Here is a 13,833-nt window from a genome sequence, read left to right as displayed (position 1 = left end):
TGAGGGGCAGAGCGTCTAAGGTGGGGTTGCAGCATCAAGTTGGGGCCACATCTTTACGGGTTCTTATAGCAAGAAATCCAAGGGAATCTGTTTAATCCAAGGGAGTTATAAGGAATTTATTAAGATAAATCGGAAAAGACAACTCACTAAACAGAAGAGGCAGGGTTCTGGAAGGCTGAGGTCCTATCCCACGCTGCTCTCGTCGCTTGAATCAGTCCCATCATCCAAGCCCACAAGGGAGCAAAGAAGGCAGCCTATGAGCATCTCAGGTCTTAAGGGTAGCCCCGAGGCCACGCCCCAGGGGCTAGTACTTCAAGTAGAACAGGTATCCACTACAGGCTCTAGTCTGTATTTGAAGAGCAGCCGACAGAGAAGTGTGATTAATTTTACAGTGTATGAGGGGAACAGAGGGCAGCCACTGTAGTTCTTCCCTTAGGAGCCTGACTTCACTTGGTAGCAGTAGCAGAGGTGGGCAATAAACAACAGAGATTGGATCTCGAAGGTTCAAGTGCTCCGAGGGAGAATCTAGGACCTGGTGTTGCCTTGTTGACTGCTCTGTGACCCAGGGCAGCAGCCCACATATCAGAAGCTGTGTTGGGTCAGGACTGTGGGATGAGATCATAAACCTGATTCCAGAGGGCTGGTGAACTCATCCTAGAGCCCCTGGAAGAGAGGGCATGGAGGTTGGAATCCTAACACCTCCATTTCTTCTGGTCCCTTCATGTCTCTGAGCCTTAATCTCTCCCTCTAATAGATGGGAGCCAATGACTAGTGGGTTAAGAATCACTGTAAAGAGGGAGGGAGGCTTCGAGGATCCAGCAGGTGCTGACATGAAGCCAGGCCTCGGAAGAAGACATCCAGTATCCCTGGTATGATTTCTAAGGATGGATTTGGGATGTAGAGTCTGCTTGGACATGGGCATTGAGGATTGAGAAGACTGTTCTGACAGAGAAGCTAACAAAGCTTTCAACCCATAACCTTCCTCACTTGTTGATGTCTGTCACTGCAGAAACAAACCTCGGTGACCTCAGCTGAGGAGACAACACAGATGTACCCAGCATGGATGCTGTGAAGCTGACCCCTAAGAGCTCTTTCTGGAGGCTCTGGGAGTGTCTCACATGCCTTGGCTTGTGGCCCCTGGCTCCTGTATAGAGGGCATCTCTCTGTCCCTTTCTCCTGTTCTCACATCTCTGCCATCCACTGCTGGAAAGTTCTGGCTTTATGGCCTGAGGTGACATCACACATGTAATCCAGAACAACCTTCTTATTGCAGGGTCTCTGCTAATCACATCCACAGACCCAAAGACCCCTTGTCATGTGAAGCCACACAGTCCAGGAACTGGAGCCTCGGACCTGGGCTGTTTGGGGTAGAGGGAGGCATCAGACCATCAGCCACGCCCACCATCACCTGACACTGTAACTTATTGCCATGAGGAAATCATTTCAGCAGAGACCTGCATGCCAGCTGGGTGGTTCTCTGTGTGAAATGGGGCGGCATGGTTGTCTTAGAGTTTCTATTGCTGTGGGTCCGCCCACATCAGTTATTAATCAAGAAAATGCCCCCACAGGGCTGCCCACAGGGCAATCTGGTGGTAACATTTTTCCCAAATGAGTCTAGCTTCTGTCAAGGTGATTAAAAAACAAACAAAGTAGGACAGTGGAGCTCTCTGCCACAGACATTTTTCTTTCTGGAACAAGATGTTTCCCTCTCTCTTCAGACTCAAGTGCAATTAGCTCCAAAAAAAAAAGTGGAAGTGGAGTCATCTCATCTCCCTGCCTGATTCAAATCCTCAGGAGCTGAGCAGATGGGATTCTGCCCTTCCTCCCGCCCCTCTGCTACCCAGATCCAGCACAGCCACTCCAGGAGCTGTAAATGCCTTCCATCGCAGCAGTGGGTCCTTTGCAATCAAGAGAAAGACGGTCTCTGCACACCGGGTTCATGATGAGCAGTTGAGAAAAGCACTCTATTTTTCTGAAGCAGCACAGTCCGCGGGTCTTTGAGAGGAAAGCAAATGGACTTTGCCCACGGAGAGTAACATGGGAACTTGGGCAACGCGCTTTTTCACAGCGTGGCCTTCAGCCGCTAACTCCACAACAGTTCTGAAGCATGTGTTCTTACTACATAGACAATGGCGACTGCGAGTCTCAGTGGTGACTGAGGAGAGCGGTGGAGACACCTTCCTAAGGTTTAGTTAGCACAGTGTCTTCTATCTCTCGGGGGTGGGGGGGTTCACATAATCCTCATTACTATAGTAATCACACCAGTCTCAATGACCATGGTCACAAATGACAGAGCAGTGCACACGCTTTTGCCGAAATTCTCCCACAATCCTATTTTGTATACCAAGACACAGCTCGAGCTGTTTACTCACTCATTTCAGGCAGACAGGGCTGCCTCCACTGGAAAATTCTTGTGTTTAATTTTAAGTTCCAATCATGAGTCAGGGGCTCGTTCTGGTTCCCCGAGTATTTCAAGTACCTTTTATCCAACAGCATGCATTTGTAAGTTGCAAGCCTCTTATTTTTTGCTTGATGGCTGCATCCACAGGTTGAACATAGCAGTGTGAATCTCTCATGCATGTGACCCCGGAACTTTTAAACTCTTCTTGGCAATTCTTCACTCTCCTGGAGCACCCCCTCCCCAATTCCTGTTATTCTTGGTACAGAGAAAAAAAAACACCTGGGTGCAGGCATTTGTTGAGAGCCTCATAGGTAGGCATTGGTAGAAATTAGGCATGGGAAGAAACAGGCAAAGAGGAAGGCATGCAGCCAGTCTGGAAATAGTAGTGATGGCACAAATATCTCTTCTTCCTCCTTCGGTACCAGAACCCCAGGTGTCTGGGAGCACAGCGTGATGAGCCAAGAGGACCTGTTCCTTCTTTCTATCAGGGTAGCCAAGGCTATGGAAGCAGACATTGTGGAAAAGACTTCCAGGAAATCTCCTTAGTGCTCCCTCAGCTGACAGACTTCTCATGCCTTGTCATCTTTTAACCCGCCTGAACTGTGGACGTAATGACTGAGGCCCCTGCCGCTTCCTTGGTTCGTGAGGCAACCCCAGCTCTAGAAAGGAGTCTGCAATATGGAAGGATGGAAGACAGAGGGGGCAGCAATCCCTCTTGACTGGGGAGCCACCAAAACATTTCTAGATATGTGGTCTCTGAATTTTTGTCATGGAAACAAAGTTATCAAGCACCTAGACTTCTAAAAGCAACCAAGGGTTGTCGGGGGTGGTAGCTGTGTGCAGCTGTGTCGGGTCCAAACTTGTGTCCTTTCTCTGTGTCTTAGTCTGGGTTTTTATTACTGTGAAGAGACACCATGACCGTGATAACCCTTGTAAAGAAAACATTTCATCGAGGAGGATCGCTTACAGTTCAGAGGGTCAGTCCATCATGGCAGGGAGCATGGTGGCGTGCAGGCAGGCATGGTGCCGGAGAAATAGCGGAGTGTCCTACATCTTGCAGGCAACAGGAAGTCAACTGACTCATTGGGCAGTATCCTGAGCATAAGAAATCTCAAAGTCCACCCCCACAGTGACACACTTCCTCTAACAAGGCCACACCCACTCCAACAAAGCCACACCTCCTAATAGTGCCGCTCCCTATGTGATTATGGAGGCCAAATACATTCAAACTACAACACTCTGGTCTGATAGATGTGGAGTCATTTTCTTTCAGTACCTGATGTGGAGTCTCTTCACTTGGACCAATAGAGCACCAGGTAACACACTGTGGAGACACCTGCTCTGCTCCTCTCACAGGTGGGCTTGGAAGCCATGAGACCTCATGTGTTGGGATCCTCGGTACTGTGAGCAAGTACAGCAGTTAGAACTCCATGCATAACTGGCCTTCGTCTTCAAGTTCACTTTTGAATGTTTCAAGTTTGTCTGAGATGTTGGCATCATAGACACACATTAGTTAGTTACTTTTAAATGAAGGCAACAACATCACAACACAACAATGTAAAGGAGAAAAGATCTCTTGGCCCACGGTTTCAGAGATCTCAGTCTGGATTCTGGGTCCGGGGTGGCAAGCCATCACGGCTGTGTGAGTATGTGACAGAGACTGCTTCCCTCATGGAAGATGGGGGGATGGCACAGAGGAGGGGAGAGGCGTCACAGAAGGTGCATGGCTGCTCTGTGATCTTCTACCCACTGGGGCTTCCTTGTTGACCTGACTTCCGGCCCCAACACAACTTGCTCACGTTTCCTCCTGTGCTCCAGAACACTCTAGATTCCACGCTTTCTGTGGTCTACAGCTTATCCCTTCATGTTGTATTTCCACAGATCAGATCAAATGATGAGTGAAAAAATGGAGCTGCAGTCACAATGCCCCGTTCGTGGGATCATGACCCCCATCTCATCTGCAGGAGTTTAGCCTCTTAAAAACCTTTATTTCCTCACCCAGGAAAAAAAAAAAAAGCTTCAGCTTTAGATAAAACCTTGAATCAGGCCAAAGATGGTTCACCCACCATAATTTCCCCTCTGACACAGGCAGCAGCAGGTAATGTGGGCAGCTGTGTGGAGTAGCAATGTGGCCAGTGGCCAGCTGCTAAGGACAGATATCCAGAACTCTGCGAGGTGTGAATTTTGAGCCCTTATGGTTTATCTGATAAAAGAAATAACCCTTTGTCTTTCTCCCTGAATCCTAGTTGAAATGTTGATGTGATGATTGGAGGTACAGCAGCCACTTCTCAGCATGAGAAAGAATAAAACCAAGGCTGACCCAGCCCTAGCTTGGACTGCCCTCCTCAGACTCCCAGAGCTGTTAGTGGGGTTTCTGGTGGCTTGCAGCTAACCATGATCCTAACAGCTACAGATTGGCAAACACATGTCTATAGATGTACAGTTGACAGACGGAATGCTTTTAAGGAAAAAATGCCGGGTTTTGTCAAAATGGTAGAAGGGCAGAGCAAGGAGGAAGAACTGGTCAGATTTAGTGGTGGGAGACAGAACAGCAGTCCAGAAAAACATAGACTGCGGAGCCCCCATTTAAGAACTACACACACACACACACACACACACACACACGCGCGCGCGCGCGCGCGCGCGTCTGAAGTCCCCACATATAACCTGCCGCACACAGACCCATGAGCTAAGACAGGCACAAGAACGAAACTGAAACTCATCTCAGCTTCTCAATAATTCAGTGTGGTCATTTGGAGAATGGCTTTTAGTAAATTAGCTTTCAGAAAATTGATTTTTTTTTTTTTTTTTAGGACACAGGAGGCTTAGCTACCCCTGGAGGCCCAGTGACTTGGAAATGGCCATGGCTCCTCATGCAAACAAAGGCTTTCCGCTAGTTCTGTGTTCACCCAGTCTCCAGGTCATATCACACAGCATCCTCGGGAGCTGATAATCAGGTCTGAGCCGTGTTGGTTGCCGGTGTGGTCTTCCCTCTGTGTGCACCTGTCCACTTTCCTCTTTGTATAAGAGCAGCAGTCAGAGTGGATTAGCCCCATGGTAGCTGGGCAACTTCTCTAAAGACCCTATATTCAAATATGGTCATATTCTGAGGACTAGGAGTAAGGCATCCAACACGGTGATGCAGTTCAAGCCGCAGACATCCCAGAGGCCCAACTTAATCCAGGTTCAAACATTTACATATCTTCTGAGATTTAAAATTATTTCATCTGGAAAATAACACAAGCAGCTGTTATTGAAAGCCTCACAGTCTTCCAGTGTGTATTGCTACTTGGTATAATGCATCCTTCTTAGCCCTGTGAAGATGGCAGAATTCCTAACTTAGAGAACACAAAGTTTACTCAGTGAATGGCTGAGGCAGAACTTGAACCTTGAGCTTTTGAGCTTCAAAGTTGATGCTCCTTCCCTCTGATCACCTACTTCCCACCAGGCTAAGTGTGAACAAACACTCTGGGTGTGAGACGGCTGTCTGCACCCAGAGAGGCATGCTGAATGAACGGTGCAGGCTGGTGTGAACAGACACTCTAGGTGTGAGACGGCTGTCTGCACCACAGAGAGGCATGCTGAATGATGCAGGCTGGTGTGAACAGACGCTCTAATCATGAGGTGGCTGTCTGCACCACAGAGAGGCATGCAGAATGGTGCAGGCTGGTGTGAACAGACACTCTAGGTGTGAGATGGATGTCTGCACCACAGAGAGACATGCTGAATGAATGGTGCAGGCTGGTGTGAACAGACACTCTGGGTGTGAGACAGCTGTCTGCACCACAGAGAGACAGGCTGAATGGTGGTTCTTATTTCTTTCACAGGTTGGCTTATCCTCTGCCGCCCTCAGTACCTATCTCTCAACCCACATCATCCTGAGTAGGAGAGCTTCCCCCTTCTGGACCTGGCTAGTTGCCTTGGGAACAAAACAAACTCCTAGTTTTCTGCCCTGAGGATAAATCTTCGGTAAGGCATCCGGGGATGGGATTGTTCTGGGTCCTGTGGTACCAGGTGCTATTGGCCATACCGGCAGACTGGGTAGAAGTAGAGAGTGGAAAACAAAATCCTCACAGAAATATGAAAAGAGACTAAACTCCATGTAAGGATACTATCCAATTCAACCCTGACTTAAAGTTTCCAGAGAGGGAATCAGGCAGGATGGATATTTGAGGACCAGGAAGAAACAGAAGAGCTCATGTAGAGATGGGAGACAGAGGAAACTCCTCTCAGAGTGTGGAAACTGGGGTTCCTAGAGACAGATAGGACCTTTGTCCTTCTCTGTTGTTGGGCAGCAAGAGGAGACAGGATTAAGCCCCTTGTCCCAGGTTACATGAGATGGAGAATGCGCAGTGTTAAAACCAGACAGTCTCTGACAGATGACAGTGAAGTGGCCACCATCAGCCCCAAGTCTCAGCAATGTGTCTCCTGTAAAGACATAGACATCTTACAGGAGAGGACAGAAGACTTACACACACACACACACACACACACACACACACACACACACACACACACATACACTCAGGGCTTCAGCAGCACTGTAAATGGGTAACAGCTGGGGTGCTTAGAGGGTGGGGCTCAGAAAGGGGATGAAGCAGGTGCAAATATACCACCACTTTAACAGCAAGCACCGATGTGTGTGACCTACTAGTAATTTCATGCCCTTTACACTTTCCTATTTTTTCCAAACTTTCTTCAATAAACATCTCTTTCATAGTAATCATAAAAAGGAATTGCTATATTTGACTAATAGTGATAATAAAATGGATCATGATTAAATAATTAAACCACTTTTAAAATGTGATTCTTTGATCCTTTTTCTATGCCACAGATAGAGCGAAAAGCAATGTTATATTTATTAGCAAGTACAGAAAAAATTCATAAGGAGAATAAGAAATGTTTTCCGAATGCCTGTTGCCTTTACATAGATTACCCAGTGGTAGTAACAAAAAAAATTCAAAAGTGTCTATTCTGTTTGTCCTTTCTCTGTCACAACCAATTGCAGGTATTTCATATAGACTTTCCCCAAATCTAGGTTATATTATCCTATTCCCCCCCAAAAAAAATACCTTCATTGCATTATAGTTATGATTTAATTCTGTGCCTCAATTGAAGTATTATGTCACAAATTTGGAGGAAACTCAGTGGAAATAATTGTTCTACTAATTGTAGGACCTAAGAGAATCTACTGTAGTGGATTTGGTGCCTCAATGTGGCTACTCCTTGGATGCACAGTTCTAAGTGTTCCAAAGACTCCGGTTCTAGACCCAAAAGCTGAAGCCAGTGGCATTTTTCCCCTCTGAGTCTCAGTGTGTGTTCATAAAGCTTCAGTCAAACACAGTGAGCATGGGGCTGCAGAGCGCTTACCTGACATGTGTGAGGCCCTGGGGTCACTCTTCAATACCACAAAACAAAGACTAGCAAGTGCGGGAGTGCTCTACACACCAGGAGTGCCGGCCAAAGACTCAGCAGAAGTCACTGAAGGATTGATCATTTTGTCTTTGGTGCCTCCAGAGAAACCAGCTCCAATACAAAACAAGCATTCATCCAAAACCACTCTCTTGCGGGCAGGTGCAGATGAGCCACGCTCCCGTCATTTGCAGCAGCAAAGAAAGCGCCGGGATTCAGATCACAGAAGCACTCTCTGCAACGCCCAGCCAAGAATGATGTAGCCCAGGGGTCTCCAGACTCAGTGTCCCAGAGTCACCTAGAGAGCTTCTTAGACACAAGTTTGGCTAGATCTGGAATTTCAGCGTCAAAGGTACGTGTCCACAGCACTTTGAGGCCAGCCCTCCATCATCCCCAGGTGCCACACATTGCATTTTTTTTTTCATGAAAAGTTGATGCCACAGAGTCTACCTTGTTGGAGGCAGTCTGATTTTCCTCTGTGGATTTTGCTAAGTGTTACTATCTACATGAGTTATTTTCTCATTGCCGTGACAAGGTACCTAACATTGACATTTATTCGGCTCATGGTCGGAGTGTGAAATCCATCACAGTGGGAAGGTCACAGCAGCAGGAACACGAGGCAGATGCTCACATTGCAACTGCAGTCAGAAAGCATGAAGACAAATGCTGATGCCCCGATCATCTTCTCCATTTGCGTTCAATCCAGGACCCCAACCCAAGGGATGGTGCTGCCCACATACAGTTTGTGTCCTCCAGTATCAGTTAAAGCTCCCTGGAAATGCTCTCAAAGGCATGTACAGAGGTAGGCCTCCTAGGTGATTTTAAGTGCAGTGAGTTAACAATGAAGATTGACTGTTGTGCTATTCGTTAACTTACTGCTCTGTAGCAGTGTTGTGAGCGTTCAGGTTTCATTCAATCTGATGTTGTTTGTTCTTGATTCTGGTGGTAGATTTGAGGGATGGGGAGGTGGGTTCTGAATGCTTATGTCTTAGTAGATTCCCAGGAATTTCTCAGGCAATAAATCTTCAGGTGTCACCTTTCAGACCCTTAATTTTACCCTGTTGTCCTCTTAGCAGTACATTGCATCTTCTGGTTCTTCCTCTCTGGTGCTTGTCTTTTCATTCCTCCATCCTCCCTACCTCTTCGTTTTTAACCACAAAGGCCACTGCTCTGCCTGTATTCAGTCTCCAAAGTCCTGCATCACTAGAAAGATGAACTGCTGGTCCCTTCTTTGTAATCACCGATCTGGAGCCCCAATCAATGCATTTTCACTCATTCTTTTGGAATATTAAAAAAATTCATCCACATGCCTCCAACTCACACACAATGCTAATGGATCACCATTCTCTTTGAGATTTTTTTTCAACTTTGGCCTATAGAGATGCCCTGTCTTACTTTAGAACACTGATATACATGAACGATGTAGCTATTATTTCTACGTGTTTTGAAATTATGTCATTTTATGCCACACTCAAGCCATTATCTTGAGTCAGAAGTCAGAGTGGATGTCTCACTTCTTTTCATTTCCAAGCAGCTGCCTCCAGGATACTGACATAAGCATCTCCATCTCCCAGGGAGCAATTCACAGAATGCACACAGACCTCCTCCTGAGAAATCTCATAGTTGCATTTTCTATAGTTGTTCAATATTCATAAAGCACTGTGTACACCTGGGCTGTCTAGATGCGTCCTGATTCCCTGGGTTCATCCATCTATAGAGGAGAGGAGAAGAGTAAAGCCATTTCCATTTATTCAGGCTCCCATCTGAGATGAATAATTGTATGTGTCTGTGCTGTCTAGTTTTTATGTCAACTTGACATAAGCTAGTCTTTTGGGAAGGTAGACTCTCAACTGAGAAAATGTCCCACAAGTTTGGCCTTGTGGGCAAGCCTGTGATGCAGTTTTTTGGTTTATGATTGATATGGGAGGACCCAACTCACTGTGGGCCATGCCCTGCCCCCCACCAGGCTTTTGATCCTAGGTGCTATAAGAAGTCAGACTGAGCAAGCCTTGAGAAACAAGCCAATAAGCATCACTCCTCCTTGGCTCCTGCATCAGCTCCTGCCTCCAGGCTTCTGCCCTGACTGCCTTCAATGATGAACTGTGGTATGGAAGTGTAAACAAAGTAAACCTTTTCCTCCTCAACTTGTTTTCGGTCACAGTGTTTCATCACATCGATAGAAACCCTAATCAAGACAGTGATGTTTACTTTTCAATTCTGCTATAGCATATTTACCATGGGAAGAAAGATCAATCCTGTAGCTTATCATGTTTTCTCACTGTTATCATCAAATCTAGACAAAACAAACCAAGAGAAGACAATTAAGAGGTTTCCATTCATCATTGTTGGCCTCCCCGAGTAGGATAGCTCACTTCATGGTGTCCAAGAAGTGGAATGAAGTAGCAGCAAGAAGAGAACAAGACAATTAGACCCACCAAGGACATACCCTCAGTGACCTACTTTCTCCAACGTGTCTCACTTTAACAGTGAGTTAGCAACTCCATCAACTGGATTAAGTCCATCAGCTCCCAATAGTCTCTCCAATGTTGAGTCCTCAGTGGATGAATCATTCATGTGTCAGAGCCTCATGATCAAATTGTCTCTGAACTTCACACACACACACACACACAGACACACACACACACACACAAACACTCACACACAGATGTGTTTTACTAATCTCCCGGGCGTCTCTCTATCCTGTCATATTGACCCACAAGATTAACAGTCACAACTACCAACTAGTCTGTATGTTCCGCAGGGGCAGACTAAGATCATTCATGGATGGCTCTCTCATATCCAACACAGCTGTGTGTGGTGTGAATGAACAATCTCAAGCACTAAGAAGATTCATTTTCTTAGTGTATCTTCTGTTTGGGAGTTAAGGAAATTGGGAGTGAATGTCACACCAGGTACTGTCAGAACTATAACCAGGATCCCATGTTGACTCAATTCAACCCATCCCGAGAGACTCAACTTCCCTTAGGCTGACAGTTAACTGATTTGCCCATTTCTCAAAGGCACAGCCTACCTCTTACTCTTCCATATGTTCATGTAACACACAGAAGGATCAAATAAGATGCCGTAAAATTAACACAATCACATTTGTTATTACGATTAAATTAATTATTCACTGTCTCTTGATAATTTTTTTCAGTCTGAGAGTGTTGTAGAATGTAACAAAGCATGAAGGACCATTTCCCCAGAGAAACGCGCACTGGCATACACACACACAGCAGACCATCCTGTATCAACATCAAAGGGCTTTTAAATGCCTAATGACAGGTTAAGCCTTAAAAATCCCTTCCAAAATCTTGAAATTTGGGGGCTTAGATGGTTTGTTTTAATTTCTTCATTTTAAAAATACTGAGACAGAAGGCTGCAGGTGTACGGTGGCCCGAGAGTCCATTTAAAGGCGGCATGGCACAGCTGCCACTTTCCACACCCTGAGTCAGCTGGGAAAGAGATCTCCCACGTACCGCCCTTGACCATGGCCTCACTCAGACTCATTCCCTTTCCTGCTCTTTCCTTGCGGTACCTCTGACTGGCAGGTGAAACCTGTCCACGAGCTCCCAGCGGAGTGAAATCCCGAGGTTCAACCCAGCTCTCCCAAACTCCAGCCCCTGTGACTTTTCCTGTCAATCTGGTCTCCCAAAGTCTCTCACCCTCCTCTTCTGCCCTCCCTATCAGCCTCTTGCTTCCTGTCCCTCCTTCTAGGCTTAGTTCCCTTTAGATGCTTTTTTGAATTATATGCTCTCTTTTCAACTAAAAATGAGTCAGAATTTCAGTCTACAAAGTGATAAACAGTTGGTTGCAGATGCATAAAACTAAATTTGCTTCTATATTTCCACATGTTCCCAAAGGCAACAGGATTAACGATCAATAAATAACTCACCACAGACCTGTCCTTCCAACTCCAAAACAACAACAACAACATAAATAAGACAAGCTGATGAGCCTGGATGGCAGGTGATGATTCAGATCCTATCCTTAAAATGTCACTTTTGTAAATCTATATTATGCTAAGCTAAATTAAAGTACAAACAGATGATGTTTAAAGAGAGAGAGGTAGAGCTGAATTAAGTTTGAAGTTGATTACACGTTGTGATTAAACTGAATGAGTTGAACTCCTTGATAATAAAAATGGTTGATGGATTCAGAAGCCTTCTTGCAGAATGACTGAGGAAGGAGATTTATCTCACAGAGTTGAAATAATATCAGAAAAAAAAAACTATTTAAACCTTAGCTGATGTGCTGGTACTAACCTGTAACCCCAGCACTTGTGAGTGGGAAGCAGAGCAATGGAGATTTCAAGGGCATTCTGGGTAAGACGAGACTCAGTCTCCCTGCTTCAGTGTTTATGGGGTTCATTCTTGCAATGCCCCCCCCAACACATAAAGGAGAAAATATTTCTGACTTTCAGGCCAATAAAAGAGCTGGAGTCTTAGGGCGAGCCAGGAACTTAGCCATGCTGTGTAACGGTGAGTTACTCTGACTGGGTTTCATGCGGGAGCTGCGGGCATGCCATGTGTGGGTTGGTCTTTTTCTGTGACAATGGTAAGTTTTACTGTCAGTAGTTGTTGACTGGACTGTGTTGGACCAACCATCCAGCTAAATGACAAAAGAAAATCCTGACAAGATGTAAAAAAAAAAAAGTCCTGATTTGATTCAGTTGGTCTGCCTTTAGTTTAGTTTTGAAAAGACCCAAAGGGACCAAAAACAAATGTGACAAATGGAATAGAAATAGCAAAATATAGGCAAAGGCAAGTGGATCTCAGTGAGTTCAAGGCCAGCCTGGTCTACAAGTGTGTTCCAGAACAGCCAGGACTGTTACACAGAGAAACCCTATCTCAAAAAAAAAAAAAAGAAAGAAAGAAAGAAAAGAAAAGAAAAAAGAAATAGCAAAATAATAGACTTAAACTTGGCTCCACACATAATTATATTAAATAAAAATAGACTACATACTCCCATCAAAAGACAGAGATGTCAAATTGTATTTTAAACAAACCAAAAGTCCAATTATGTTGTCTCTACAAATGTGTGTGTTGAAAGCAGAATTATAGAAAACATCGGCATAAGAGAACTGGTATGATCTACTAAGTCAAAGTACCAAAATACATAGCATTTCTAGAGACAAAGTGGGCCATTTCTAAACATCAAGTGCTCAGCGTAGGAGCGGGGAGACGGCTCCAGGGCTAAGAGCACTTGCTGCACGAGCTTGTGGACCTGAGCTCCGAACTTTAGTCCACAGAAGAAAATCGGGGTGTGGATTGCACATGACCCTGTCACCTCTGTGGCGAACAGGGACAAGGGTCACCAGGGCTCACTCACTACCAGCCTGGCTCCAGGTTTAGTAAGAGACCCTGTCTCAGGGAAATAAGATGGAGAATGATAGAACACAGCACTTGATGTCCTCCTCTGTTCTCTGCATGGGTACACACACACATGCGCACGTGCACACATAGGCACATGTACATGTCCTAAATACTAATAAGAGAATTAATTAACCAAGAAGATATATATATATATATGTATATCACAAAGATTTGTGAGGAAATATTGTCCAAAATGAATAGAAGGTGACAATCATATTTGGGGATTTTAACATTCTTCTCTCGGTAGCTAAGAGAAGAATTTAGTACTGTCAAGCCAATTTGAACTAATTGACATTCATATAGCTCAAACCCAACTGACAGTAGCAGACTACACGCTCTTTGAAAGTGTTCAAGAAATCATAACAAAAAAGTAAGTCCAAATATGTATTGAAAGATCTAAATCTTACAGAAAATGCTCTTGGACAAATTGGAATTAGTGATAAGCCTTTTTTTAAATTCTACAAGTATTGGGCAAGAAATAACATGCTTCTAAATCCACTTGTTCTTAGCTAAATTATAAAATCCTTTAGTTGAATGATGAAAAGGGCATAAACATGTCAGAAAATAGCAGGTGTGTTTAAAACTTGAAATGTCGCAAGAGGAAAAGCCGCGGATACACAGAGAAGGAAGGGAAGCAGACTCTCA

This window comes from Peromyscus maniculatus, chromosome 20 (assembly GCF_049852395.1).
Source record: "Peromyscus maniculatus bairdii isolate BWxNUB_F1_BW_parent chromosome 20, HU_Pman_BW_mat_3.1, whole genome shotgun sequence".
Taxonomy (NCBI): Eukaryota; Metazoa; Chordata; class Mammalia; order Rodentia; family Cricetidae; genus Peromyscus; species Peromyscus maniculatus.
The sequence above is the reverse complement of the archived record's forward strand: the minus strand, read 5'-3'. Positions refer to the sequence as shown.